The following is a 27,862-nucleotide window of genomic DNA, read 5'->3' on the forward strand; positions in this document are numbered from 1 at the left end:
AGGGTCCATCATTCAAAACCCTATCAACATCGAGAGCATGATAGAACTAAAATAGCTATTGCCCATCCAAACTGGTTTCGGTGATCGTTACACCCTTAACAATGCTCCAAATCGAGACTAGAGTACTTTTCATAGATTCAAAATGTCTTTCGTTGTTAGAAATTGCCCTACTAAAAAAGGCGATTCCTAATGATTGTCAAAATGGATAAGATGATCCTCTAGTACAAGCCCTCCTCGTCTTCGTCTTCTAGGCACAGACATGCATACTCGTTTAGTAGTAATCTGTTCCCTGATTATGAGGTCGAAGAATCACGAGCTTGGGGAATACACCAAGAAAACAAAAGTCTTAAGGTTCACAAGAGGGCGGTAGAAATTAGGGCATCTTAATAGAGAAAACAAAGAAACACCCAAAGGAGAGACTGCACACATAAACACTGATGTAACGTGTGAACTGATCAAATCTTTCTTCAAGAATTAGAAAGAGACTAGAATCTCACTCCCTTCTGTATTAAACAGGCAATCCGTCGGGAATCCCCGCGGGACGGGAATACCCTTCCCCATACATATTAGTCCATATTCCTGCCCTATGATAAAATGGGGTGGGGATTACCCGTCCCATTTACATCCCTAGATGTACCGCGTGAACTGATCAAATCTTTCGTCAAGAATTAGAAAGAGACTAGAATCCCACTCCCTCCTTATCAACTTTTATCGTATTAATACTAAATTAAATGCAGTGAAGAAAAAACATGGTTGTAGTTGGATTAAGTAAGAAAAAGACAAATTGAAATGGTAGGAATGATAAGTTTGGTGAAAAAAATAAGATAGATACATACATACCTGAACGAATATTGACAATCAACTACTCAGTGGAAACGTCAAATTTGTCCTTTGATCACTCTAACTTTGTCTCCTCCATTTTCGTATTTATGATGAGCTAATTAATTAATTAATTAATTATGTGTGCACAACTCAAGTCATATTTCAATTATATTGGAATTGAATCATGATTTACTTTAGGCAATGATAAGATCATTTTGACTTTTCACATAAGTCAATTACGTATTACAACTTTGACAGCAACGGTGATATTATATAGTATATGGGATTACCAAAATCAGCCTTCTCACACTTATATAAATGCAGTAAATAAATATTTACGTTTTTCAAATAATAATAGTAGTTCATATTATGTAAGACATATAATTTATGTGGTGGCACTAAATTAGAGCTCCATAAAATTCATGGGTTAAACTTATCTCTCAACTTATAAGTTTTTAATATTTTGATATCTATATTTGATTTTGTAGGATAAAATTAATGAATTTTTATATGTCGCCCCTATTTTACTTATTGTTGCCTCCTATTTGACATTTTTGTCCTTTTCATTTTTCATTCAAAAAACTGAAATTCTCTCAAATATCAAAGGAATTCAAAAACCCCGAAAAATAACACGAACAAAAATCATGCCTCCAAAACAAGGAAAAATATTTGAACATCTAAGTATCGTATTTACCAATAATTTGAAATTTAACGAATTTAACTTGAAACGAATTTTTTTTCCGTTGAATTTGCTCTAAACGGGTAGCCCATACGGTCCGGTCCATGGACCGGCAGTATGAACTGTCCATTTTTCCTAGGGAAAAACGGGTTCTGGACCAGTTTTCCTTTAGGGAAAATGGGTTTATTTTTTTTAATTATAATAAATATTAAAAATTGATTGGACGCTTCAATACGTATTTTTTATTTCCAATTTATCTATACGTTTTTTCTATCCAATCAATACATAATTTATCAATAATTAAATTTACGTTCTAAAAGATAAATAAATATAAATTAACAAATAAAAATTAATTGCACACGTTAATACCTATTTTTTATTTCCAATCAATAATTTATCTATACGTTTTTTCTATCCAATCAATACATAATTTATCAATAATTAAATTTACGTTCTAAAAGATAAATAAATATAAATTAACAAATAAAAATTAATTGCACGCGTTAATACGTATTTTTTATTTCCAATCAATAATTTATCTATACATTTTTTCTATCCAATCTGCTATGAATGTGGTATGTTTGGCCATACCCTTGAGGGTTGTCCTAAGAGGAGGAAGGACGTGGAGGAGTTGGTGCAACCTATCATAGGCGAAGCTGAGAAGAGTCAAGGGGAAGTAAGGAGCTTTGGCCCATGGATGCTTGCCAAGAGGCCAGTGAGAAGGAAGCCACGGGCTAATGTTAATGCTAATCATTCACCAGATATCAGTACGAAGATGAGTACTCTCCAGATTGCTCCTGAGATCAAGGTCAGACCCCCAGATATTAAGAAGGGGATTGAGACTGGAGTGGACTCAGCTTCGGGTTCCGGGTCAAGGTTCGGTGTTTTGTCTATGGAGGAAGATCAGGACTCGGATCCTTCTGATAAGCAGATTGATTTAAGCATGCCTGGTCTGGAGTCGGTAGAGCATGCCTCTAGTCTGGGTAATTCTATTAATCCTCTCTTTGTCTCTAATGCTTCTGCTAAAGGCAAAGAGATTCCCTAGTCTATCCTGTCAGTTGGGAAGGGTTTGAGTAGGGAGGCGAGTACTCTACATCCTCCTGTTGATGCTCCTATTGGTAAGACTATAGGAGTGAGTAAGTTAAACATGAAGAATCCCAAAGGGAAACCTAAAAAGAACCTTCATGGTTTGAATTCTTTGGATAAAAGGGGTCCTTCTGGGACTGCCTCTAGGCTCTCCGGAGCCCCGAACAAATACCTGATCTAGGGTTTGGGCCTGCGTCTGTAGTCTCCCCCTCTGATGGACTTCTTCGTTTGGAATGTTAGAGGTGCGGCGAGCAAGGCTACCCGCATTCATGTCAATGATCTCATTAAACAGTTTAACCCTTCCTGCTTTGTCCTTCTTGAGACCAAGGTTAGTGGAGCCAAAGCAGATGAGGTGGTTAGAAAGTTTAAGAATTGGAATTGCGTCAGGTCGGAGGCTACTGGCCGGGCAGGGGGGATTTGGCTCTTTTGGAAGCCAGGTCAAGTCAATAGTGATATTGTTACTATGGACAGTCAATTCATCCATAGTAAGGTGTGTTACCTGGGTAATAAACCCTTCTTTATTACCTTCGTCTATGCTGATCCTGTTTCGACTAACCGAAGAAGGCTGTGGGAGATCCTTCATTCTTTTAGCTCTAACATGGTGGAGGCGTGGTTGGTTGCTGGGGATTTTAATGACATTGCCCTCTTCAGTGATCAGAGAGGAGGGGATAATCATTATGTGAACTGGTGTCTTAATCATAAGCAAAGTATGGATATGTGCGGGCTTTTGGACCTGGGTGCTGCTGGCCACAAATTTACCTGGAAAAGGAATAGTGTGTTTGTTAGGTTGGATAAGGTGTACGCTAATGTTGCAGCGATTTATAGGTTTCCTGAGGTCAAGGTACTTAATCTCCCTTTCCGTCACTCAGACCATTGCCCTATCCTCATTAATTTGGTCAAAGGAAATCGGCTGAAAGGTAATAGACCTTTTAGGTATCTGGTGGCTTGGGAGTCTCACCCCGAGTTTAAGGATTTCGTTAAAAGCAATTGGCATCCCCACTCTGATGTTCTCCTCGCTACTGAGGAATTCAGGAGGAATGTGGCTGTTTGGAATAAAAATACTTTTGGTCATATTATCAGGAGGAAGAACAAACTCTTGAGGAGAATGAAAGGTGTTCAGCGTTGCTTGGAGGTTCGTTTTGATCATAGCCTGAATGGTCACCTAAGAGCTCTTCAGAATGAGTTGGAAGCTGTGCTTAGACAGGAAGAGCTTCTGTGGTTCCAGAAATCTAGGAAGGCTTGGATTCAAGACGGGGACCGAAATACCAGGTTTTTCCACCTCTCAACGATCATTAGGAGACAGCGAAATAGGATCGAGGCTATTAAAGACGCCAGTGGTGAGTGGATTTTTGAGGAGGAGGACATTTGGCGCCTTGCCCTTGATTTCTACAAGGACCTGTTCAGAGAGGAAGCTGTGGACCTAGAGAGTGCCCACTCTGGCATTTCCTTTCCTCGTTTGGGGGAGGATGCTATTAATAATGCTTTCCATCCCATTGAGCTTAAAGAGATTGATCTGGCCTTCTCCAGCATCGGTTCCACTAAGGCTCCTGGTATTGATGGTATCCCCGCTAGTTTCTATCATAAACACTGGGACACTGTTAAAGAGGGTATATACAGCTTTGTGTTAGGTGTCTTTGGTGGTTCGAACGATATCAGTTTGGTTAATAAAACCCTCCTTGTCTTGATTCCTAAGGTTGCCAAGCCTTCTTCCTTTCTCCAGATGAGACCCATCAGTCTTTGTAATGTCTTGTATAAAGCTATTACTAAGATTGTGGCTAATAGAATCCGGAAGATCCTTCCGGATATTATCAGCCAAAATCAAGGGAGCTTTGTTCCTGGAAGACAATTGATGGATAACGTTGTTATTGCCCAGGAGGTTGTCCATTCTATGAAGATTAAGAAAGGCAAGAAAGGGATCGTGGCTCTCAAGCTGGATCTGGAGAAAGCCTATGATAGGTTGAACTGGAGCTTTCTTCTGGATAGTTTAGCCAAAGCTGGTATCCCGGAGAACTGGAGGAATTTGATTGGAAAGTGTATTTCCTCTCTTGTTTTCCAGATTATGATCAATGGGGATATGTCGGATGAGTTCTCTCCATCCAGGGGTATTCGTCAAGGGGATCCTATGAGCCCCTTCCTTTTTGTTATTGCCATGGAAAGATTGTCTCACCTGATCCAAGAGGCGGTGAGCAAAGGGACTCTCCACCCTGTTTCCATCAACAGACATTGCCCCCCTGTTACCCATTTACTCTTTGCTGATGATGTCATGCTTTTTGTGGAGGGTAATGAGGAACAAATTAAGGCTGTGATGGATATCCTCGACTGCTTTTGTGAGGCTTCTGGCCAGAAGATTAACATCCATAAATCTCGTATGCTTTGTTCCAAGAATATGGATAATAGCTTGTGTAGAAGACTGAGTGAGATGTCTGGCATTCCCCTGACTCAATCGTTTGGGAAATACCTTGGGGTCCCTCTTCATAGTGACAGGGTGTCCAAAGCCTCTTTTAAAGACATTTTGGACAAATCTAACGGTTTGTGTGCTAGCTGGAAAGCTAATTCTCTTTCCCTTGCAGGTCGCCTTACTTTAATCCAGTCTATCAACTGCGCTGCTCCAAATCACATCATGCAAGCCTGTAAGCTCCCTGAGCCGGTCCTCAACGACCTTGATAAAATTAATCGGCGTTTTCTGTGGGGAGAGTCTGGGGATGGGAGGAAGATTCACCTGGTCCCTTGGAAGGAAGCCTGCCAGCCTAAGAGCAGTGGGGGTCTTGGTATAAGGCAAGCTAAGGACAATAATAAAGTCCTGTTAATGAAGCTTCTTTGGAGAATGTGGCAATCCCCCTCCTCCCTTTGGGTTCGTCTTCTGTGCGGCAAGTATAGGAAAGATAGAATCTTTGGTGGCCCGAAGGAGAGGGTTGTCAGTTGTTCCTTCCTCTGGAAAGGGCTTAGTGCTGTTTTTGCTGAGTTCTGTACGGGGATTGGCTTGGAGGTGGGTAATGGGAGATCCATTAGTTTCTGGTATGACACCTGGATTGGTGACAAACCGTTGATTGAGGTGTGCATCGCCCCTCCGCCGAATGATCTCCTCTCCTGGAGAATTGCTGATATGGTGGACTCGGAGGGAGACTGGATCTGGTCTAAGTTCGACTCCTTTCTTAGCATGGAGACCCTCCTTAATATTAAAGGTGTGAAGATTAGTAATCAGGAGGAGGATAAGGACAGACACTGCTGGGCCTTGACTAATAATGGTTCTTATTCTTGCAAATCGGCCTATGAAGCTTTTACCCCTAATAGGGCTGATCCTCCTTTGGAAATTTGGAAGTCCATTTGGGCCCTCAAAGTCCCCTACCGCATTAGGAGTTTCCTATGGCTGGGTGTCAAAGACAGGCTCCTCACGAATGCAGATAGACACAGAAGGCACTTGGCTGTATCTGGTGCCTGTAGCAGATGCAGCGGCCATGTGGAAACCTTGTGCCATGCTTTGAGGGATTGTCCGAATAGTAGAAAGGTTTGGAAAGGGGTCCTTCCTCACCACATCCTTCCTTCCTTTATGGGGTTCTCTGATATTGACTGGTTCTCTGAAGGCGTTAATGGGAATTTGTTGGCCAGTATGGAGCACGGGGCTATTCTCTTCGCTATTATTTGTCACCAAATGTGGAAATGGAGGAATGAAGAGTTATTTGCTGAGAAGACTGTCTTTATTCCTGACCTCCGGTTTTACTTCTCGAAAAAACTCTCTGTTATTACAAAGAGTTTTGAAGGAGAGCCCCTGGTTCACCCCTCCCCGGTTAAAGAGGTCCAGTTAGTTGGTTGGAGGAAGCCCAGGGAAGGGGTTGTCAAGTTGAATACGGATGGCTCCTTCCTTAGTAATGGCAGAATTGCTGCTGGTGGAGTTCTTCGGGATGCTGGTGGCGCCTGGCTGGCTGGGTTTACCCATAACTTAGGTACGGGCTCCTCCTTTACTGCGGAGCTCTGGGGGATCTTGTCTGGCATTAAACTCGTCATTCGCATGGGTGTTAAAAGACTTTCGGTGGAGTCTGATAATTTGGAGGCTATCAACAGGATTTCGGATAGACAAGCTGTTTGTCTTAAGAGTCAGAATCTCATTAAAGCCATCTTGAGGCTTCGTCCTGCCTTCGATTCTCTACCTTCTCCCATATTTATAGGGAGCAAAACCGCGTGGCGGATCGCTTGGCAGCTGCTGGGCATGGGGGGATGTTAGGTGTTTCTACCCTTTCCGTTCCTCCTTCTTTTCTGTTACCTTCTCTTCTTGAGGATAGGATTGGGGTCAGTCTTCCTAGACTGATCCCGGGTTAGGTTTTTGTTTGTTTGTTTTTTTCTTCACTTCTTACAAAAAAAAAACAAAAAAAAATTAATTCCACGCGTTAATACGTATTTTTTATTTCCAATCAATAATTTATCTATACGTTTTTTTCTATCCAATCAATACATAATTTATCTATAATTAATATTTATTATAATTAAAAAAATTAAATTCGTTTTCCCTAGGAAAAACGGAAAAATGGGTAGTTCATACTGCCGGTCCATGCCGTATGGGCTACCCGTTTAGAGCAAATTCAACGAAAAAAAAAAATTCGTTTCAAGTTAAATTCGTTAAATTTCAAATTATTGGTAAATACGATACTTATGTTTAAGTATTTTTCCTTGTTTTGGAGGCATGATTTTTGTTCGTGTTGTTCTTCGGGTTTTTTGAATTCTTTTGATATTTGAGAGAATTTCAGTTTTTTGAATGAAAAATGAAAAGGGTAAAAATGTCAACAAGAGGCGACAATAAATAAAATAGGGGCGACGTATAGCAAAACTCTAAAATTATTCAACTTAATGGAATCTAATACAAAAGTCTATATTACATATGGATACCTATTAAAAATAATAATAATATGATAATATGACATAATTGTATCTAACTATTTAAACTATTTAGCTTTTCAAAAACTATTTAAACTATTTATGATTCCATTATTTACCTAACCTTTCAATCCTAACCTTACTTTCTCTCTCCAACTGCTTTCTTCCTTCTTTCTTTAACGCCTTTGTAAGGCTCTGTTCTTTATCGCTGAAAAAAACTGAACTGAACTGAACTGAATTGAATTGAACTGAACTGAACTGAACTGAACTAAACTGAACTGAACTGAATACTGCTGAATACTGAACTGAATTTAACTGAATACTGAACTTAACTGAATGCTACTGAACTTAACGGAATACTACCGAACTTAACCGAACTTAACAATAATGATGATATTAGACTTTAAAATAATTTTCATGATAATATTGGACATTAATGAACTTATAATAATAATAATGGTTCTAATAAATTTAATAATATCAATAATAAATAAATATATTATTAAAGATAAAACTAAATTGAATATCAAATAAAAGCCCGGGATGATAAAATATTGGCTCGATAAAAGCCTATGAAATTAAATAAAAATAAGTCTAATTTAAATTAAAAATACAAATTACATACAAACACAAATTTATATATAATTTAAAGCATATGAAATTAAATACAAATCTTCATATGAATACAAACTCTTAAATTTTTATTTTAATTAAGGGTTAAAGTGCAAAAATAACGTTTTGGGTCAGAAGTAATTTTACCTCTAACGTCTAAAATGGTGGAATTTTATCCCTAACATTGATAAATTGGATAAATTTGAGAAATAATTCATAATATGGATGCAATTCCTAATTTTTAAATATGGATGCATACTTTGATTTTATTTTTTTTATTAAACCATATATACTTTAATAAACTATAATTTCTTGACTTTTATCTAATTTATAAATAATGATAAACTATAAATAATAATAATAATAATAATAATAAATTATGATAAATTATAGATAAATAATAATAATAAATTATATATAAATAATTATAATATAATAAATAAAGATAAATTACTGAATACTGAAACTGGATGCTGAAACTGAATGCTGAAACTGAATGCTGAACTGAAATGAACTGAATTGAATTGAACTGAACTGAACTGAACTGAACTGATTGTTACTGAAATTAAATGATAAAGAACAGGGCCTAACTCCTCTTTTTCAATTATGAAATTCCTATCATTTCTCTCTAACTTTTTTCTTTTTAACCTCCAATCCATCATTGGTGTCTTTTTTTTTTTTAACATCATTCGTGTCTATTTAATTCAGCCGTTGATATCTATTATTTGTTGTTGCTTTTTCCTATGAAATACTTATAAATAATTGTTTCTTAATCATAACTAAACAAACTCTATCCAGAATCAACTTTATAGTATTTTTTCAGGAATAACTTCATAATATTTTAATGAGCCAGATTTTATGTAATGATATATAATTAATCAATATAAAAAAGCAAAAAAAAAAAACTAACTTATTTTCTGACTAAAAGAAAAAAAAAATCTCAAAACCTAAATAAAGAAAATGAAGGATTAGGTTTATTTCTCAAACTTCCACATACTTACATTCTCCCTCTGCCATGCAACTTTAGAATTTATTTGATGGGGGAAGGAAGTGTTGTTAAAAAGAATGGAAATGAAACCAAATGAATGGTTTGAGTAGAAAAATGATGGGTTGACCTTTGGCTTTTTTAGGAGGAAGAACTGATATATGTTATTAGAAATGTTCATAAATTAATGATAAATAATAAAATGACCTCAAAATGTTCATTTTATTAATTAGTTATCAATTTATTTTTTATTGAGCATATAAAGTATATAGTATTTATTTTCAAATTTATTATTTTATGATTATCACAATTTAATTTCCATTACTAACTACATGCATGTATGTGAAAAAAAAATGATACAATAAAAATTCGTTATAAATAAATTAATTGCTGAAAATTTCACAAATAATCATTATTCGATAGTTTGGCTTTAAAAGTAATTGAAATTGTGAAAAGAAAAATAATGGGATAGATAATAAGATTAATGACCAAGAAGACAATTTGATGAATTATTTCTCAAATTGATTAAACTTGTTAATGTTATGGGTAAATTTCGTTACTAGCGTTATAGATAAAATTGCACAATTTTAAACATTCTGAGTAAAATTGCTTCTTACTGTAAATGTTAAGTGTATTTTTCACCTTATCCCAAAAATAAAATAGTGTTTCCAATAGAAAAAATTTGACATTTAAAAGTAAATTAATATGTCTATAATGAAATAAAACAGAATATTATTGATATTAAATTTAAAATAGAGAAAATAATTAGTAATATGTATTTTGTAGGTAAGTAGCATTGGTCATCATATAAATTTGGATAATATTCTCGTAAGAACATACATTGATTTTGTCTCAATAGAATCACTTATCTTTTTTTCCCAATAAAATTATTTTGAATATTTTCGAATCACCATCTTGCTAAAAATGTTGACATGACATCCACTCACGTAACTCAATTCGATATTATGTCACGTCACCACCATGTCAACCCCGCATTATCGATTGACCTTCATTTGTTTGAAAAAAAAAGATCGGAATAGTTTGTGAAGTCCAAATAGGAAAAAAAGATCCCGCATTTTGTACCCTCCTAGACATCCCAATTTGTTCATTAGAACTTAAAAGGAAAGTAGAATATTTAAGGGCAAATTACAAATCTAGACCCCATCTCTCAGTGACTTTCAAGTTTCATGTTAAATCTAAACAGATTAGGCTAATCAATTAAGGATTTGAGAGGAAAATTTTAATGTTCAGATATTAAAGAATATTATATTATTATTAATATATATTTTTATTACCTACCTTTACCTAAACTTTTATCCTACAAAAAAAAAGGGAAAAGTACAAAAATAAATCTTGTGGTTACACCTGTTTTCAATCGTAATCTACGTGGTTTAAAAGTTTTCAAAATGGTACTATGTACTTCAATCCGTTAGCAAACATAAGCATTTCTGTCTAACGGTGTTAAAAATGATGAGGTGGCAGTCAAAGTCAAAAAGTCTGAGGGGTAATTTTGTCCTTTCAAATACTTTATATTTTATAATTATTATTTTTTAAAACTCCTCCAATAACTCAACACTCCTCTTTTTCTTCTCTCTCTCCTCAACGTCTTCCCCATCTTGTCTTCTTCATCTTCATCACCTGATTTATCTTGCAATGGTAAAGCACTGATCAAATTCTTTCTTTCTTTCTTCTTATTCATCTCATCCTTACATTCTTCACACTTCTTCTTTTCTTCCCCAATTTTATTTCAATTCTTAGTTAATGGCTCCGTCAACACTCACGGCATTGGCCGGCGAAAAAACTTTGCAGCAGAGCTTCATTCGCGACGAAGATGAGCGCCCTAAGGTCGCTTATAATCAGTTCAGTAATGAAATTCCGGTGATCTCGTTGGCCGGAATTGATGATGATGAAGGGAAAAGAAGCGAGATATGTAAGAAAATAGTTGAAGCATGTAAGATTGGGGGATTTTTCAGGTGGTTGATCACGGTGTTGATTCTAAGCTTATATCGGAAATGACTTGTCTTGCTAAGGAGTTTTTTGCCTTGCCGCCTGAAGAGAAGCTTCGCTTTGATATGTCCGGTGGAAAGAAGGGTGGTTTTATCATTTCCAGCCATTTGCAGGTTCTTTTCGCCCTAAGGTCGCTTATAATCAGTTCAGTAATGAAAGAAAGATCAATCCTTATTCTTATCAGCTGTGTTCATCTTCTCAGTCTATGGAGTATGGAGTTGGTAAAAAAAATAAGAAGAAAGAAAGAAAGAATTTGATCAGTGCTTTACCATTGCAAGATAAATCAGAGGATGAAGATGAAGAAGACAAGATGAGGAAGACGTTGAGGAGAGAGAGAAGAAAAAGAGGAGTGTTGAGTTATTGGAGGAGTTTTAAAATTTTTAAAAAATAATAATTATAAAATATAAAGTATTTGAAAGGACAAAATTACCCCTCAGACTTTTTGACTTTGACTGCCACCTCATTATTTTTAACACCGTTAGACAGAAATGCTTATATTTGCTAACGGATTGAAGTACATGGTACCATTTTGAAAACTTTTAAACCACGTAGATTACGATTGAAAACGGGTGTAACCACAAGGTTTATTTTTGTACTTTTCCTAAAAAAATATATATATTTTTATTTTTATTTTTTTTTTTGGTAGAAACAGGAAAGAAAACAAACCAACACCGAGACAAAAGCTAACCTGGGATCAGCCTAGGAAAGCTAACCCCAACTATGTCCTCTAAAAGGAGAGAAGAAAGATAGATAGGAGGATCAGAAAGGGTGGAAACACCTAACATCCCCTCGTGCCCAGCCGCCGCCAAGCGATCCGCAATTCGATTTTGTTCTCTGTAGATGTGGCTAAACTCTAAGGACTCAAAGAAGGAGCCAAGACTTCTTATTGCTTTGATAAGGTTCTGGCTACTAAGACAAAAAGCATGATTATTAGAGATCATACTAATAGCCTCCATATTATCAGACTCCACAGCAAGCCTTTTAATACCCAGCTTTCTGGCAAGCTTGACTCCAGAAAGAATACCCCAAAGTTCCGCTGAAAAGGATGAGCCCAAACCCAGGTTATGGGTGAATCCAGACAACCAGGCACCTCCCGCGTCCCTAAGCACGCCTCTAGTCGCGATCTTTCCATTGTTGAGACATGAGCCATCCGTGTTCAACTTAACCACCCCATCCTTCGGCCTACACCACCCAATGAGTTGAACCTCTTTATTCTGGGTAGAATTGGCAAGGGGGGGGTCCCCTTTGAAGCTCCCCGTAATGGTAAGGAGCTTTTTAGAGAAGAACTCGGGTAAGTTCTGAATAAAAACAGTCTTCTCACTAAAGATCTCCTCGTTTCTCCACTTCCAAAGGTGGTGGCAGATAATAGCAAATAAAATGTCTCCCTGCTCCATGCTAGCCATTAACCTACCTTTAACCCCATTGGAGAACCAGTCATTCTCAGGGTAGGCAAAGAAGGAGGGGAGAATGTGGTGCGGAAGAACTTTCTGCCAAACCTCCTTACTCTTAGGGCAGTCCCTAAGGGCATGGCACAAAGATTCAACTTGGCCTCTGCATCTACTGCAAGCACCTGAATCCGCCAAGTGATGTCTATGTCTATCCGAATTAGTCAGCAACCTGTCCTTGACTCCAAGCCACAGGAACTCCTCATTCGGTAAGCGATTTTCAGAGCCCAAATGGATTTCCAAGTGTCCGAAAGAGGGTCGGATCTGTCAAGAGTAAAAACTTCAAAGGCAGACTTGCAAGAGTAAGCTCCATTTTTTGTCAGGGCCCAGCAATGCCTATCCTTGTCCTCCTCAAGGTTACTAATCTTCACTCCCCTGATTCTGAGGAGAGAATCAAGGCTCAAGAAGGAATCAAATATAGACCAAATCCAGTCCCCATCAGAGTCCACCACATCGGCAATCCTCCAGTTGCGGAAATTGCTAGGCGGGGGAAAGCAGCAAACCTCTATAAGAGGTTTATCTCCGATCCAAGTGTCATACCAGAAGCTTATCGACTTACCATTACCCACCTCCAGGCCAACCCCCGTGCAGAACTCAGCAAACACACCACTGAGCCATTTCCAAAGGAAAGAACAATTGTCAATCCTCTCTTTAGGGCCCCCAAAGATTTTGTCCTTTCGATACTTTCCACAAAGCAATCGAACTCAAAGAGAAGAAGGGTTCTGCCACATTCTCCAGAGGAGCTTCATCAACAAGACTTTATTGTTATCTTTAGCTTGTCTGATGCCAAGACCCCCCCTGCTTTTAGGCTGGCATACCTCCTTCCAAGGGACTAGGTGAATCTTCCTACCCTCTCCAGACTCACCCTAAAGAAAACGCCGGTTGATTTTATCAAGCTCATTGAGAACCGGCTCAGGAAACTTACATGCTTGCATGATATGATTGGGAGCTGCGCAGTTGACAGACTGAATTAAGGTTAGAAGGCCAGCTAAGGAAAGAGAATTGGCCTTCCAACTAGCACACAACCCATTAGTTTTGTCCAGAGTCTCCTTAAAGGAGGCTTTGGAAACTCTGTCACTATGAAGGGGGATCCCAAGATACTTTCCCAAGGATTGGGTAAGAGGGATACCCGAAATCGCTAAGCTTATTACAGAGGCTTCTATCCATGTTCTTAGAGCAAAGCATCCGGGACTTGTGGACATTGATCTTCTGGCCAGAAGCAACGCAAAAGCACTCCAGGATATTCATGACCACACCAATTTGCTCTTCATTCCCTTCCATAAAGATCATCACATCGTTGTTAAGCCCAAAATATACCTAAAATATCATATATAAATACGTTAAATTTACATTAAAATCGTGCTAATTATATTCATTTGGAATACTTTTACGTCTTTATTTACTTCTTTGATGCAAGGTACTTAATTATTTGGTTAAATCCAAATAGGAGCGAAAACGGAGCTAAAATGGAGGAAAAACCTAAAAAACGTACCGAGAACGCATAACGGCCAGAAGAACGCTCAAGAAGGACGAAAAGCAGTCGAGAGACAGGGAAAATTCTCTTTGTCGCGATTGAGATTTTGAGAATCTCAGTCGCGACCTACGGAAGCCAGCTCGGGAGAAAAATGAAGTTTTCACTCGTCCCTATACCCCCTGTCGCGACTGAGATTTTCAAAATCTCAGTCACGACAGCGAGCCATTCTGCACACAAAACACATGTTTTAAATCGGAAAAACGTGTCTGTTCGTTCGGATAAAAGCAACCGCTCACCAGCGGACATGACCCATCATTTACAACCCTTCAACAACTATAAATAAGTGATCCATTTTAGAAAACAAGGTTGGAAAAAAGTTAGAGAAATTAGAGAAGAAAGTTATTATGTCGAGTTTCTGATTCAGAAAAGAATCAGAAAGTTAGATTTCATTTCTGTGTAAACAATCGTGCTGTACACGAATTGTTATTAGATTAGTTATAAAAACAGTATTAGTTTAGTTTTCATTCTGGTAGTAGACGAGATCAGTCTCTATTCCGAAGATCCAGCGAGAAGAATTGACGGCTGAAGCGCATGAGGTTTGACGCACCTACGGAGTTTGAGAGAAAGATTGACAACCCAGATCTCAAAGTTTTCATTGCAATGCTATCCAAGTTTCTACTCCTCTGTTAACTTGTGAAAATTCACATTTCATTAATGATATACTTATTTATTCAATAAATTCTTACTGTTGTTATTTTGATATTGTTCTGACAAAATGATTTTCAAAATGATAAATCGGTGTTTTTATTAAAACGTTCTATTCCATCTTATTCATATAAGAACTTTGTTGAACACTTGACAGATTTAGTTTTTATGGATGATATGATCGCTGATCGCGGCTTATCAGACATAAAATACTAGTTTGATTAAGGTAGCAATCTGTTCCGATCCAGAGAGATTTCTACGGTTCAAAGTCATTTAATTGAATAAATCGCTATATTGTTACATGTCCATAATCTTTACAAAGTTAAAGTTGCTTTCTTTGCTTTATGAAAATAAGTTTTATACCTTCTATTTATTCCAATTACGGAAGTATCTGTCTTGTAATCAAAATTCCAAAACAGAACTGTTCTCTAAACTCGATATAATCCTTCTATCTAATCCTAATTTACCAAAACCAATTCCATCAATTAAAACGTATTTCTTTTATTAAACCTAAACACGTGACTAAACCGAATTAAATAAAGTTTTAGTTAAAAAACGTTCCCTGTGGGTTCGATATCTTTTATTACTACAAGCGTATACCGTGCACTTGCGGAAATCGCTCAACAAGTTTTTTGCGCCGTTGCCGGGGAACGCCAAAATTTTTGACAAAATTTTAAATTTTTCGTGTTTTATTTCGAATCTAGGTTTAAACATACTTATTTTAACTTTTATAATTTAATAATTTTCATTTACTAATTTATTTATTTTTCAAATTCTGTTTTGTAGGTAGTTTCGGTTCGTGCAAGATTTCAGGTTCATGCGCAGTTCTCGAAGTTCAGGCATTGTACCAGACCATATAGACCCAGAAATTGAGAAAACCATTAGGAAGAACAAGAAAAATAAGAAAAACAAAAATAAGACCCCAGTAAAAACATATACCGAGCCAGAAAAAATGGCAGACCCACCAACACTTATGGATTACGCTAGGCCAGGTGTGGCCGGTGTGACCAATAGTATCGTTAGACCCAGAATCACCGCAAATCAATTTGAAATTAAGCCAGCTTTGCTTAATATATTGCAAAATAATGTAACATTTTACGGGTTACCTAACGAAAATCCTAATACCCACTTAACAAATTTCCTTGAAATTTGTGATACTTTTAAAATCCCAGATGTGACTGCAGAAGCAATCAAACTTCGCCTCTTTCCTTTCACTTTGAAGGATAGAGCCAAAGAATTGTTAACTTCTATGCCAGCCGCAACTTTTGCCACTTGGGAACAATTAGCCCAAGCATTTTATCGAAATATTTTCCTTTAGCAAAAACCGCAAGAGTCATAAAGGAGTTAACATCTTTTTCTCAAAATGATAATGAGACTCTTTATGAAACTTGGGAACGTTTTAAAGAACTTCAACGTTTATGCCCACACCACCAATTACCCACTGAACTTTTAATGCAAACATTTTACAATGGATTAAATCCTACAACTTGGGGTTCATTAGATGCTATGTCGGGAGGGCTATTTATGAAGAAAACATCAGCCCAAGCGAGAGAACTTTTGGAGGAAATGGCAATCAACAGCAGTATGTGGCCCGCAGAACGTGGACATATGCCGGGGGCAAAACCATCATCCTCAACCACATCATCAGTTAAAGGTATAGTTGAACTTGATCCAGTCGCGATGCTACAAGCCCAATTTTCTGCTTTATCGCACAAAATTGACAAATTTATGGCACCACGCGATACCAATGGTAATCCAATCCAAACGGACGTGGATTACGAAAATATGAGTGAGATCGAACAGGTAAATTTTGTCCAAGGGCAAAACCAAACTAATAATCCTTATTCTAATACTTATAATTCTGGATGGAGGAATCATCCTAACTTTAACTGGAAAGATAACAATAACAATAATACAAGTGCTAATCAAAATCGTACCACTAATTATCAAAATCAGTCAAGAGATACGATTAGCACTTTATCTTTTAAAATCGACAAGTTTATAGATGCTATCAGTGGAAAAATAAGTAATCACGACGATGGTTTTAAACGGATCGAAAATAAATTCGATCAGCTTATTAAAAACCACTCATCTAGCATCCATAATTTGGAAGTTCAAATTGGTCAACTTGCTAAATCAATTCCATCCCGAAAAGAGGGAAGTCTTCCCAGCCATACGGAAGAAAATCCGAAAGAGCAGGTGAAGGCTATCACTCTTCGTTCAGGGAAAAATTATCAAGGGCCTGAAATGCCCAAAGATGCAACATTACGAGGAACTGATTTATCAAAGTCCAAAGAAGATATCTTAAACACAAATAGTTCACCATTTGACACAAGTACCAAAACTTTTGTACCCAAACCACCTTTTCCGCACAAAGTCCGAAATAAGGACTGTGATAAACAACTTTTAACGTTTTTGGATAAACTTAAAAATTTGCACATCAATTTAACGTTCATGGATGCAATCACACAAATTCCTAACTATGGTAAGTTTTTAAAAGATTTGATTTCGAAGAAAATCAGTTGGGAAGGAATTTCATCCAATTCGTTAACTGAAGACTGTAGTTCAATAGTGTCAAGTAATTTGCCCACTAAACTCAAAGATCCCGGATGTTTTACTATTCCGTGTAAGTTGGGAGATATTGAATTCCCAAGTTGTCTTTGTGATTTAGGAGCAAGTATAAACTTAATGTCGTTGTCTATTTTTAACAAGTTAGGTTTGGAAGAAGATATCAAACGTACCAATATGGTTTTGCAATTAGCGGATCAAACCACTAAGAGGCCATATGGTATAATTGAAGATGTTTTAGTCAAAGTCGATAAATTTATTTTTCCTACCGATTTTGTTATATTAGACTTTGCATATGATGTAAATTGCCCTTTAATTTTTGGTAGACCGTTTATGAACACGGGATGCGCTCTAGTAGATGTGTCGGAAGGGAAAGTAGTTTTAAGGATAGGAGAAGATAAGGTCGAGTTTAATATGAACAAAGCGATGAAATACCCTATGGAGGAATTCGCTTGTATGAAACTTGATTTAGTCGAGGAATGTGTCAATGATGTAATTCAAAGTGAAGAAATAATTGAACCTATAATAGGTGAGGAATTAGAAGATAAGGACCCAGAGCCTTTGATTCGAGAAGATGGACCAGTTCCGCCTTCAATTGTAACACCCCCTAAATTAGAACTTAAAGAGTTACCCAGTCATTTGAGGTACGCTTTCTTAGGCGAAGGCGATTCTCTACCTATAATTATTTCTAACAAATTAACAAACGATCAAGAAGAAAAATTGAAAGAAGTTGTTAGAAATAGGATAGGAAGTATGGGATGGCAAATTTCAGACTTGAAAGGAATTAATCCTAGTATAGTAATGCACAGAATTCACTTAGAAGAGGACAAGCCACCTAAAGCGGATAGGCAAAGATGCTTAAATCCGAACATGAAAGAAGTAGTCAAAAATGAGATTACTAAACTTTTAGACAATGGAATCATTTATCCGATCTCGGATAGTGAGTGGGTTAGTCCAATCCATTGTGTACCCAAAAAAGGAGGCATAACTGTTGTAAGAAATGATGAAGGTGAACTGATACCTACACGAACCACCACCGGTTGGAGGGTTTGTATAGACTATAGGAACCTAAATAAAGCTACTAGGAAAGATCATTTTCCTCTACCTTTCATTGATCAAATGATCGAAAGGATAGCCGGGCATGCATTTTATTGTTTCCTAGATGGTTATTCCGGATTCTTTCAAATTTACATTTACCCGGATGACCAAGATAAAACAACCTTCACATGTCCTTACGGAACATTTGCATATAGGAGAATGCCTTTTGGTTTATGTAATGCACCAGCAACATTTCAACGATGTATGACAGCAATATTTAATGACTTTATTGAAGACATAATGGAAGTTTTCATGGATGATTTTTCAGTTTATGGAGATTCTTTCGATGCATGTTTACAGAACTTAGATAAAGTATTGTCTAGATGTGAGGAAACGAACTTAGTATTAAATTGGGAAAAATGTCATTTCATGGTAGACGAAGGAATTGTTTTAGGTCATAAGATATCTGAAAAAGGTTTAGAGGTGGACAGAGCAAAGACTTCAGTTATAGAAAAATTACCCCCACTAACCACTGTTAAGGGAGTAAGATCATTTTTAGGTCATGCAGGTTTTTACAGAAGGTTTATAAAGAACTTTTCTGTAATCTCCAAACCACTTACTAATTTGCTTATGAAGGATTCAACTTTTGATTTTAATAAAGATTGTTTACAAGCTTTCAATACCTTGAAAACGGCTTTAGTCAGTACACCTATAATATCGAAACCCGATTGGAATCTACCTTTCGAAATTATGTGTGATGCGAGTGACTTAGCTGTAGGATGTGTATTAGGTCAAAGGAAGGATAAGAAACTTCATGTTATATATTATGCGAGTCACACTTTGTCCGATGCACAGCTAAATTACACCACAACTGAAAAAGAAATGTTAGCAGTAGTTTTTGCATGTGATAAATTCCGATCTTATTTGTTAGGGTCTAAAGTCATCATTTATACTGATCATGCAGCTTTACGATATTTATTTGCTAAGAAAGATGCGAAACCACGTCTTATTAGATGGGTTTTACTATTGCAAGAATTTGACATTGAGATTAAAGACAAAAAGGGAGTTGAAAACCTGGTCGCCGATCATCTATCAAGACTTGAGGATGAAAACGGTCCCATCGGTGAAACATCAGGCATTCGAGATGATTTCCCCGATGAACATCTCATACAAGTACAAAGTGGCATAGCTCCATGGTATGCGGATATAGCCAATTACTTAGCCGCACATGTTGTGCCAGATGGTTTGACTTCTCAGCAAAAGAAGAAATTCTTTTCAGAAGTTAAGAAATATTTTTGGGAAGATCCATTCTTGTTCAAAACATGCGGCGATGGAATACTTAGGAGATGTGTTAGTGAGTTTGAACATGACTCTATAATGTTAGAATGTCATGCTAGCGCTTACGGAGGTCATAATAGCGTAAGCAAAACAGCAGCTAGAATACTTGAATGCGGATTCTTTTGGCCTACTCTGTTTAAAGATGTCCGTTCATTTATTATCCGCTGTGATAAATGTCAAAGAACAGGGAATATAGGAAGGAAAGATGAGATGCCTCTTACGAACATATTGGAAGTTGAAATCTTCGACGTATGGGGAATTGATTTCATGGGTCCTTTTCCTCCTTCTTTTGGCAAAAATTATATATTAGTAGCCGTAGATTATGTTTCAAAGTGGGTTGAAGCAATTGCAACCCCGACAAATGATTCTAAAGTAGTTGTTAAGTTTTTAAATTCAATATTCTGTCGATTTGGAGTTCCTAGAGTTATGGTAAGCGACGGTGGTACTCATTTCATAAATAGGGCTTTTGAGTCACTTATGAGAAAATACAGAGTACACCACCATATCTCTACACCGTACCATCCTCAAATGAATGGTCAAGCAGAAATTTCAAATAGAGAACTCAAATGGATACTTGAAAAAACAGTTTCGTCTTCTAGAAGAGACTGGGCACATAAACTTAACGATGCATTATGGGCATACCGTACTGCATTTAAAACACCTATCGGAATGACACCTTATAGATTAGTCTATGGTAAAGCTTGTCATTTTCCGGTTGAATTAGAACATAAAGCATATTGGGCTATAAAAACCCTTAATTATGATTTGCAAAGCGCAGGGGAAAAGCGTTTGTTTGACTTAAACGAGTTGAATGAATTACGCTACTTGTCCTACGAAAATGCAAGAATTTATAAGGAAAAAATTAAAAAGTGGCATGATGCCAAAATCAAAATTAAAAACTTTAATGTTGCGGATAAAGTCTTACTTTTTTTTAATTCGAGATTAAAATTATTTCCAGGTAAGCTAAAATCTAGATGGGCTGGACCATTTTTGGTTGTTAAAACATTTGATTACGGAACATTGGAGCTAGAAAAGTCTAATGGCGAACGATTTAAGGTCAATGGTAATCGTTGCAAGATTTATTTCGACGGGGCTCCAATTCAAGCAATTGAATCGGTGGATAAATTTTATGAAAATTAATTTCTTTAGTTTTCATGTTTTAATTTATAGTTTTTTTTATTATTCGTAATTTTAATTTTTTTATTTTTATTTTTAAATTTTATTTACTTTAATTTTTATTTATTTATATTTATTTTTGTGTACAAATGAGTTTTGTTAACATTAAAATTTTAATTTAGTCATGTTTTGAAAGTTTCATTAAGTGTTAAGTGTTATTGAGAAATTAAATATTCCAAAATCTCAGTTGAGATTTTTCATATTCCAGGATTTGGAAATCTCAGTTGAGATTCCGAAAATCTCAATTGAGATTTTTTGTCTTTTTATAATTGAAATAATTGTAAGGGATTACAGTCTTCCTAACAGACATAACCTTTCACTTATAGGATTTATATATTCCTGTAGGATCAGACTTCTTCCATTTCATTTCATCTTTCTGAATATTCTCAAATCCTACAGACTTCATTTTCTTTTCTCTCACAGACATGACTAAGTCTTTGAAAAATGTTCACAAACACAATTCTTCTCAAAAAGGGAAAGTTGATATCTCTGATCGTTATGGTGCATGGTTTCCAATTTATAACCATGACGAAGGGAAACGTTTTCTGCAGTTTAGATATGTTCAATTCTTTGGCATGATGTATATGGACGAGTTTCTGAATGAGGAACTCGGGATAAGCGAAGACATTGATCGATATCTTACTAATTTGGGATGGACCAAATTTGTTTCTATGAAATTTCCTATAATTGGAAATTGGGTTCTGGAATTTTTATCCACTGTTCGATTCGTCAATAAGAGACGTGTTCATCTCAGTTTTCGTTGTGAGGGGCAGATATTCACTTTTGGATATCCAGAACTTCATAATTGGTTTGGATTTCCACCCCGAGACACAACTCAACACCATCCTGGAAGGGATATGACTTCTAGAGATATATGGAGGATGTTAACAGGATTTTGGCGATTCAATCCACGTCTTGCCTTCAACAAATCCATCAGTTCTAATTCCATGCTATATCTGCATAAATTCCTCTGTCACAGCCTTTTTGGTCGAGTTAGTAGCAATGTTGTGAAAGATACTGACCTCTATGTGTTGGGCGATATTTTCCAAGGCAACTCAGTGAACTCCTCGAAGATTCTAATGGAGGGGTTAGTTGCTGCTTCCCGTTCGAAGAAACGAAAGATTGGATTCACCAACATCATTTGTGGAATAATTTTAGGAGACAAGGGAACCATTTCTGTCCCTTGGACTGATACGGAACCATTCCCTATTCTAGACTACGAGTTCTTGGAGAACAAGGGGCTTGTAAAACGAGTTTTTCGTTCTGGTCCAACGTTCCTTTCTGCACCAGAAAGGCAAGTCTTCATTCAAACGAAGATTAACAGGGCCAATGCACGTCGTCTGTCATCTACTTAGGGATATAATTTGAGTTTCTGTTGTTTTAATATATATGAGTGTTTTTTTTTTGTAATTTATGTTTTTTAATGTTTCTATGTAAATATATATAATAAGGTATTGTTTATATTTTAGATTATAATAAATAAAAGTGCATTAAATCTTTAGTTTATTTCTTTTATTTAAGGAACAACCGTTGGTTTTCCTTTAATTTAATGTTTCAGTTTTGTTTATCTCAGTTTCAGGGATTAATATTCACATTAATGTCGCTTAATTATAAGAGAAATTGGTTTAGAAGTGTTAAAATCATCAAAAATAGTCCCAATTTTACCCAGAATTTCCAAAATCTCGGTTGAGATTCCGAATTCTCAGTTGAGACAGCAAGAGGACAACTTTCAGCAAACATTCGACCCCCCCTACGTACTTGCTGTCGCGACTTACAGGGACGGGATTTGGGCGAATTTTCCTTCTTTTCCTCTTCCTACTCTAATTAATTACCCATTCATCTATCCTAATCAATACCTATTACTTACACCTATTTAAATCACCTCTTTTTACACCAATCAATCATCTTTTCTCTTCCCAATACCAAGATTCACTCATCTTCCCCATAAATATTTACCCTATTCATCTTCTTCTTCCCTAATTTACCACCATTATCTTTTATTCTAACTTTCATCCTTTCATATTTTCTTCTTTCCATTCACCACCTTTCACTAAAAAACTATGCCTAGACAAAAGACCGTTGCAAACAAAACCAAGGCCACCGAAGTCAATAGATTACGGGTTCAATATGGAGCACCGTTCGATATTACGACAAAAGCCGAAGGACGCAAATATCGCCGATTTTCTAATAGCCAAATAGAGTTCGTCGACATGCTTTTTCTTGACACCGACACGGTAAACACACTTTCTTTTATCGAGCGTATTGATGAATTTTTTACCGTTCTTGGTTGGAAACGATTTGCTAGTATGCGTTTTCCTAGTCTTAAATCGCATATTATTGAGTTTTTGGTTACTCTAACCTATGACAAGAAGAAAGGAGTTATCTCTTTTCGGAGTAATGGAGTCTGTTATGATGTTGGGTATGCGGCCATGAACCGTTGGTTTGGTTTTCCTACTCGGAATTTTTATTCAAAGCCAAAGCCTTTTGATTCACACACGGTTTGGAATACTTTAACCGGTTTAGATGTTTTTAGTCCAAAGAATACATCTAGTAAGCTACTTAAGGATGATTGTATATTCTTCTTTCACAAGCTTTTATCATTTTCCTTATTTGGTCGGGTTGAAAGTTCAAAAGTGCAAGTACGTGATTTGGTTGTGTTGGATGCTATTTTTAAGGGTTTGACAATTGATAGTATTGAGATGATATTTACTAATTTAGTTCGAGCTTCCAAGTCCCGCAATAAGCAAGTGCCTATGGGTAATTTAATTACCGGCATTGTTTTGGGCGCTCGAGGTGAATTAGCGGATTATCAAAATATGCCTCATGTTGGTTTACCTTTCTTGGATCTCACGGCACTTCAAAGGGCCAATTTATTGAAGAAAATGGGACCCCCCGCCTTTATATCTTATGCGGATCGCACAAGACGTGTTTTTGCTACCATGAGTAGTGAAGCCTCGGGTTCTCAAGGTTTAGGTGCCCAAGATGATGATGAGGAAGATGAAGAGGAATTTGATGAAGAAGAAGAGGAGGAGGAGAATGTTGATGTTAATGCCAACGAGCAAGCAAGTGTGGAACCAAATGAAGAAGAACAAGTTGGATGGCAACGTGTTTTGACACAAATGAACGAGCATAACCGTCACATGAATTTGCGGTTAGATGAAGTCGTTGCCAACAATACCGAAATGAGTTTGAGGATAAACACGGTGGATGCCAATATCACTACATTGAGACGTGAGCACAAATCTACTCGTCGCCGGTTGCTTTCTTTCTTCCGACGCCAAGGAGTTGAGACTACGCCTTCTCCACCGAGTTCACCTTGATAGGTTTTATCCTTTCCATCTTTAACTCATTTTCGTTATTATTATTATGTCTTGTTACCTTGGTACAATATTTAAAATTATGTTTGGTACAATTATCTTTATTATTATGTTTTGAATGTTATCGTCCTATATTTTTCATTTCTAATTCGTATGGTTTATTTCGTACTATTTTTTCGTGTTTTATCGCTTTTTGCACCAATGAGGACATGGTCCAAATTAAGTGTGGGAGGAGGTATTTCATATTCATTTTATTTTTTAAGTACGAATGAATGCAACGAACAAGAATGAATGCTATTTATTTTGCATATTGTTATTCACTTTTAAGTAAAGAATATTATGCAACATTTTTCAAAAAAAAAAAAACAAATGCAACATTTTTATATAAAGTGCAACACTTTTCAAAAATAATAGCAATTTTTCATAAACATATAATTTTTGTTAAAGTATATATTTCATATGTTTCAAATAAATTCTACTTTTCAAAATAATGTTAAACATATTTTAAGGTTATCTTTATTGATAGAAATAATATTTCTATACGGGCAATATTTTTACAAATCTCTGATACGATTTTATCAAAAAAACGTCTCGAGTGAATGTATATAAGTAAAATTTCTTTAGTTTCAAATCTCTATTTTATATCATGAATTCATGATAAATATAAATCTTATTTTCAATTTTCAATTAGGTTTATAGGCATAAATCAAACTAACAACTTTAGCTTTTTAACTCGATATGATTTTCGTCTTACATTTAAATCCAATTGAAGTTTTTAAGGAAACTTTAGCCATAATACATGTTGAATTTCAAGTCAATATAGGATGAATGTGCTATTTTTCTTTCCCAATTTTATTTTCATGTTAATTAAATCAAGTAGTCGTATTCTTAACTTTTGGCCACGATTGAGACCAACCTTATCACAATCGAGGTATGAAAGAGAAGAACATTAAGTACCGTTTACTTTTGGCCACGATTGCGATCACCCTTATCACGGTCGAGGTATGAAAGGAACGTTAAAAAAATTAAAGCAAAAATTAAACGTGTTTAAAGTTTTAAGTAACGATTGAGTCCACCCATGGCATGGTCGGTACCTCTTAAACGAACACGAAAGCAAATTAATGCGTATAAAGTTACGATCGAGACCACCCATATCTTGGGCGTAACTAAGCAAATATATTAAACCTAAGTCCTTAAATCTATATTTGTAATAGTTTAGGTTTGGGAAAGGAAATTTTGTGCTTAGAAATGCCTTGAGACGAAAGATTCGGAAACATGCGTGCTTACAACGTCCCGAATACTTCAATATAAAAATTGAAATACAAGACGAGTAATATATCTCTTTTACACTAGCTAGTTTGATGCTTTGCGTATAAATTTGCCATGGAAAGTTTATCTTTTGGTTTAACTAATTCAAAGAGGAATATATGGATATATGTTCTATTTTATAAAGAGATTGATTAAAGGATAAATTCAGTGAAATTTTGCTCGGGACTAGCAAAAGCTTAAGTGTGGGAGTTTGTTAAGCCCAAAATATACCTAAAATATCATATATAAATACGTTAAATTTACATTAAAATCGTGCTAATTATATTCATTTGGAATACTTTTACGTCTTTATTTACTTCTTTGATGCAAGGTACTTAATTATTTGGTTAAATCCAAATAGGAGCGAAAACGGAGCAAAAATGGAGGAAAAACCTAAAAAACGTACCGAGAACGCATAACGGCCAGAAGAACGCTCAAGAAGGACGAAAAGCAGTCGAGAGACAGGAAAAATTCTCTCTGTCGCGACTGAGATTTTGAGAATCTCAGTCGCGACCTACGGAAGCCAGCTCGGGAGAAAAACGAAGTTTTCACTCGTCCCTATACCCCCTGTCGCGATTGAGATTTTCAGAATCTCAGTCGCGACAGCGAGCCATTCTGCACACAAAACACATGTTTTAAATCGGAAAAACGCGTCTGTTCGTTCGGATAAAAGCAACCGCTCACCAGCGGACATGACCCATCATTTACAACCCTTCAACAACTATAAATAAGTGATCCATTTCAGAAAACAAGGTTGGAAAAAAGTTAGAGAAATTAGAGAAGAAAGTTATTATGTCGAGTTTCTGATTCAGAAAAGAATCAGAAAGTTAGATTTCATTTCTGTGTAAACAATCGTGCTGTACACGAATTGTTATTAGATTAGTTATAAAAACAGTATTAGTTTAGTTTTCATTCTGGTAGTAGACGAGATCAGTCTCTATTCCGAAGATCCAGCGAGAAGAATTGACGGCTGAAGCGCATGAGGTTTGACGCACCTACGGAGTTTGAGAGAAAGATTGACAACCCGGATCTCAAAATTTTCGTTGCAATGCTATCCAAGTTTCTACTTCTCTATTAACTTGTGAAAATTCACATTTCATTAATGATATACTTATTTATTCAATAAATTCTTACTGTTGTTATTTTGATATTGTTCTGACAAAATGATTTTCAAAATGATAAATCGGTGTTTTTATTAAAACGTTCTATTCCATCTTATTCATATAAGAACTTTGTTGAACACTTGATAGATTTAGTTTTTATGGATGATATGATCGATGATCGCGGCTTATCAGACATAAAATACTAGTTTGATTAAGGTAGCAATCTGCTCCGATCCAGAGAGATTTCTACGGTTCAAAGCCATTTAATTGAATAAATCGCTATATTGTTACATGTCCATAATCTTTACAAAGTTAAAGTTGCTTTCTTTGCTTTATGAAAATAAGTTTTATACCTTCTATTTATTCCAATTACGGAAGTATCTGTCTTGTAATCAAAATTCCAAAACAGAACTGTTCTCTAAACTCGATATAATCCTTCTATCTAATCCTAATTTACCAAAACCAATTCCATCAATTAAAACGTATTTCTTTTATTAAACCTAAACACGTGACTAAACCGAATTAAATAAAGTTTTAGTTAAAAAGCGTTCCCTGTGGGTTCGATATCTTTTATTACTACAAGCGTATACCGTGCACTTGCGGAAATCGCTCAACAATCGTCAGCGAAGAACAAGTGGGAAATAGGAGGGCAAAATCTGTTAATGGACACAGGATGGAGACTCCCCTTATTCACAGCTTCTTGAATTAGGTGAGCCAGCCTTTCCATTGCTATCACAAAAAGGAAAGGGCTCATAGGATCTCCTTGACAGATACCCCTAGAAGGAGAAAACTCATCAGACATATCTCCATTGATCAGAACCTGGAAAACAGGAGAAGACACGCAACCTTCAATCAAACTCCTCCAGTTCTCAGGAATACCAGCTTTACTTAAGCTATCCAAAAGAAAGCTCCAGTTTAAACGATCATAAGCTTTCTCCAGATCAACCTTGAGAGCCACGATCCCTTTCTTACCCTTCCTCATTTTCATGGAATAGACCATCTCCTCGGCAATTACCACATTGTCCATCATTTGCCTACCAGGAACAAAGCTACCTTGATTTTGGCTAATAATCTCAGGAAGGATCCGCCGGATCCTATTCGCCACAATCTTAGTGATAGCTTTGTATAAAACATTACATAGGCTGATCGGCCTCATTTGTAAAAAGGAGGAGGGCTTTTCAACCTTAGGGATCAGAACCAGGAGGGTTTTATTCACCAGGCTAATCTCGTTGGAACCGCGGAAGACTCCAAAGATAAAATTATAGACACCTTCCTTCACCGAGTCCCAGTGTTTATGGTAGAAACTAGCAGGGATACCATCGATCCCTGGAGC

At 36.4% G+C, this 27,862-nt stretch overlaps 1 non-coding gene across 1 annotated transcript; it reads right to left on the minus strand.

The window, feature by feature from the left end:
* Window positions 1-16,010: 16,010 nt before the first annotated feature.
* Window positions 16,011-16,117, minus strand: LOC136221170 (small nucleolar RNA R71). The gene has a single exon (XR_010684954.1). It is a non-coding gene; the product is annotated as a small nucleolar RNA R71 (small nucleolar RNA).
* Window positions 16,118-27,862: the final 11,745 nt, after the last annotated feature.

Source organism: Euphorbia lathyris, chromosome 2, assembly GCF_963576675.1.
Source record: "Euphorbia lathyris chromosome 2, ddEupLath1.1, whole genome shotgun sequence".
Classification (NCBI taxonomy): domain Eukaryota; kingdom Viridiplantae; phylum Streptophyta; class Magnoliopsida; order Malpighiales; family Euphorbiaceae; genus Euphorbia; species Euphorbia lathyris.